Source organism: Eptatretus burgeri, chromosome 4 (genome assembly GCF_056783735.1).
Source record: "Eptatretus burgeri isolate ZD-2024b chromosome 4, Ebu_testis_v1, whole genome shotgun sequence".
NCBI classification, from domain to species: Eukaryota; Metazoa; Chordata; class Myxini; order Myxiniformes; family Myxinidae; genus Eptatretus; species Eptatretus burgeri.
Window position 1 is genome coordinate 74,421,344 of NC_140964.1, and position 4,695 is coordinate 74,426,038.

The following is a 4,695-nucleotide window of genomic DNA, read 5'->3' on the forward strand; positions in this document are numbered from 1 at the left end:
CCTCCGGCATTTCGCCCCGTTATTTTATTCCTCTCCTCTAATTCGTCGCATCATAACTCATTTTAAACTTAATTTCGCTCTTTTACGTGTTCTGTTTGTGAACCGATCGTTTAGGCGGTGTATGCACAACAAACATATCGGTGACCAATGAATCATATTTTTTTGCTCAATTTTAATAATTTCGTTAACCTGTCGCGACACGACGCTAATGTCTTCAAAAATACCGTACTTGTTTGTGGCAGGCAATTATTATTATTATTATTTTTTTTTAACTTTACCTCACTGAAGATTCGCTTTTATTATTTCGATTTTAGAATTAATTAATTAATTTAAACTGCACTTCAATTCGGTGAAAAGTAACAGCGCCATGGCTGATAAACCAGTGCGAAAAAGGTCTTTGGGAAGCTCTTTTGAACAATTCATCCCCGTCATCGTTGATTCAGCCTCGATCGAACTTGACAACCCCCCCCCCCAAATTGTGCTGCATATAGTGGCAGCAGGCGGTGCTGCATCGCGGTGTACCCCTCGACTTCAAAGTTACATGTTGAGCAAAAATTTGATCCCAACAAGCTCGAATGAGCTTAGATCCTTGTCCTCTTAATGATGACGTCATAAAAACGAATATGACGTCATTGTGATGTATCAGGTTTGCGATAAATTATCTGTGCTAATGCCCGGCTTGATTCCCACAAACAGAATTCAAACAGCTTGCCTAGTTTCGGAGATAATGGTATAGGCGATTCCCATCAGCGGCGATATTATGACGTCAACTTTTTTTCTAGGAAGAATTTCCAAAATCGGAGATGGTTACTGTCTGCGCGTGGGCTTTCTGCATATACATCGCAAGTTTCACGAAGATCCGATGAAAACTCTGGGTTGTGAAACAAAAAGTCAAAAAAATAGGAATGACGTCATAAAAATTGATATGACGTCATAGTGATGTATGATATGTGCGGTAATTCATCTCTGCTAATGCCCTGTTCGATTCCCGCAAACAGAATTCAAAAAGCTTGTCTAGTTTCGGAGATAATTTTTTAGGCGATTTCCATTAGCGGAGATATTTTGACGTCATAACTTTTTTTTCTCGGAGGAATTTTCAAAATCGGAGATGGTAACTGCCTGCGCAGGGTATTTTTACATGTATATGCCAAGTTTCAGGAAGTTTCGATGAAAACTGTAGGCTGTGAAACAAAAAAGTCCACAAGAACAACAACGTGAGTAAGATTTAGAGATCCTCCACGAGGATCTAAAAATGATAATTTTGGGGAAGGGTAGTCCGGATTTGGTAAAGGACTTTGCACCTCCTGAGATTCTCCCTTGCCACCTCCAAGAAACCCTGATGGCTCTTTTTTTTTGGAATCCAAAATCCAAGGCTGACACCCTTTGTTGAAAAGCCACTTTCTGTGGTTGAAATACTGCTCTTCATGAGTGTTTGCCTCTTTTGGACAAACCTTGCCTTTTTGGCTCTCACATTTCGTTTGCAGAAACAGGTTAGAAACTGGTTAATAAAACACCATTTTAATAGTTTCAAACTATTTTGTTTTCTTTTGCAAACTATCAAGTCAAGACCAAGCCTGGTGTTGGCTTAACGGTTCAGGTGGCTGGCTTGAGGTATTAGGGTCTTGAGTTCAAGTCCCTGTTGTGTCATTGAATTAACACTAGGTAGTTTGACTCAGCCTGTCATCCTTCTGAGGTCGGCAAAATAAGGACGAGCTCACTGGTAACAGGGGCACTGCATCAGTGGCACAACTGTGCTTCCAGAAAATGATGCAACCAAGCAGCCATCGGCTATACATGAATAAATGAATAAAAATAAGTGGAGATTCCAGATCATTGGCTTATTGATTAAATGCCTCTTGAAAAATAGATGCTAAAGAGTTAATATTAAGTTCAGTGAACTGAATGGCTATTACTTCAATATTACAAGTCTCCATTATTTACAGTACAGGTACAGTATTCCTGTCCGCACGTTTTCAAGTCTCCATTATTTACAGTACAGGTACAGTGTTTCTGTCCGCACGTTTTCAAGTCTCCATTATTTACAGTACAGGTACAGTGTTCCTGTCCACACGTTTTCAAGTCTCCATTATTTACAGTACAGGTACAGTGTTCCTGTCCGCACGGTTTCAAGTCTCCATTATTTACAGTACAGGTACAGTGTTCCTGTCTGCACGTTTTCAAGTCTCCATTATTTACAGTACAGGTACAGTGTTCCTGTCCGCACGTTTTCAAGTCTCCATTATTTACAGTACAGGTAGAGTGTTCCTGTCCGCACGTTTTCAAGTCTCCATTATTTACAGTACAGGTACAGTGTTCCTGTCCGCACGTTTTCAAGTCTCCATTATTTACAGTACAGGTACAGTGTTCCTGTCTGCACGTTTTCAAGTCTCCATTATTTACAGTACAGGTACAGTGTTCCTGTCCGCACGTTTTCAAGTCTCCATTATTTACAGTACAGGTAGAGTGTTCCTGTCCGCACGTTTTCAAGTCTCCATTATTTACAGTACAGGTACAGTGTTCCTGTCCGCACGTTTTCAAGTCTCCATTATTTACAGTACAGGTACAGTGTTCCTGTCTGCACGTTTTCAAGTCTCCATTATTTACAGTACAGGTACAGTGTTCCTGTCCGCACGTTTTCAAGTCTCCATTATTTACAGTACAGGTACAGTGTTCCTGTCCGCACGTTTTCAAGTCTCCATTATTTACAGTACAGGTACAGTGTTCCTGTCCGCATGTTTTCCAGTACAGTGAGGTGTTTTGAATGACAAGCAGAAGGTATGTTTTTGCTTCGTGCACATCACCCGGGGTTTTTATTGTTAATTTTTGAGAGCGATTGAGGCAGCTATCGGTTACCTATACACCGCCCAAAGAAAGGTACTGTTCGCATCTCGAAGAATGTGTTGCATGCTTGGAACAAAATCGCCTGCAGGGCAGGTACTCTACTAATAGCTCATAATTTGCCGGAGAGTGCAAAATTATCTCTCTCTGCTGCAACAGTCGATACCGAAAGCATCGCCATAATTCTCATGAGCCAGACGATATTTGGAGAGCTTGTGTTATTACAGTGCACCAGTGTTTCCATTGCATTCTGTGACATTTCTTCTGCTGGAACATATACCTACTATTTGTCATTCCATTTGTCAACTTCAGCAGCAACCACAGGAGGCTGTGCCACATCTGAATCATACACAGACAACTTGAGTGGCACTCTGTACAGTGTATCCCTCCACCGGGTTGAACAGTTTACATTTTGTATCCCACTGATAGGCCGGATCTGGATCGACTTGTTCTGGTCACCAAAGCAACTCGTCCACCTCGTTTTGTCACAACTCGTCTCAAACTTTTTGAGACATCGTGCTCACAGACAAACAAACAAGAAAGATGTCGTGTATAGCACGATACGAGCGAAATCCAAATAAACAATTATTGTCATGGAAACAGCAATTTGATAATTTGGAAAATTTGACCTAAGAAGTGTTTTACATGATTGAATGTTGTGCATAACAAATTTGGTTGATTCGTTTTCTAATTGCCGCCAAATAGGTGTTTTACATGTTTTAAAAGGCAATGATTGAGACCTTTGACTAATTTTCACCAGATTTTATACACATATACCACACAAGCGTACAAATAAGATGTGTGCGTTTCAATGTGATGTCTTGAAAAAATCCTGACATTTGGAAAAAATAAAATCACAAAAAATCCCAATTGATTATAATGGCATGAAGTTGTTGTCATGGACACCGTTTTCTCTTTGCCACGTGGGGCTTTTCTCTTTCTTGAATTGTCTTAAGGGTCTTACGGGTCTTCAATGGTCTTAAGGGTCTTTTGGGTCATATGGGTATTTGAGGTCTAAACGGGTCATTGAGGTCTTAAAGGGTCTTATGGGTCTTTCGGGTCTGAAGGGTATTTTAGGGTCTTAGGGGGTCTAAAGCTTGGGTCGAAAGGTTGTAAATATGTAAAGGGTATAAATGGTCTTTTAAAAGGTCAAAAAGGTATAAAATGTTAAAAATGGTCTAAAGGCGTCGAATGGGGTCTAAAAGGACTTAAGGGCTTGAAAGGTCTACATATCTAAAAGGTATGTTCCAATCGTCCGTAATTAACAGAGGTATTTAATAAACGTAGTCAAGGGCCAATAATAAGTAATTAATCGATATACTCGCGGCCCAACTCAAGTTCAAACTGTACAAAATTAAGAGACATACTCACAGGGGTCGACCAAGACTTCGCCTCGACGAGGGTTCACTGTCCTCTCATGTTTTTCCGTTTTATATACTGTACAGTTATGTACATATACATCATGTGAATTGGGTAAAAACTGATGATTTATGTGACCTTGATCTTTGACCTTTTGACCTCAAAAACAACAGTCTCAATAAGTCTGCAAATCAATAAGATCTTCCTCCAGCTCTTCATCATCTGACATTTTCTCCAAATTATAGGAATATGGATTCATGATCCATTCTTCTGAAATCTTCAGGTCTCCAGCAGCAAAATATCCATCAGATGATTCTGACAGCATTTCCAAATGAGCAACAATTTCTTCACACACAGTTGGAGTTATGGATCCAGCATCATCAACCATCTCTTCTAGTGAAGGAAAATTTGAGAGACTGCCTCTTTCCATCCTTCGACGCCAAAGATGTAACTTTTCTTTGAAGGAATTCAACTTTTCACACGCCTTCAATATTGTGA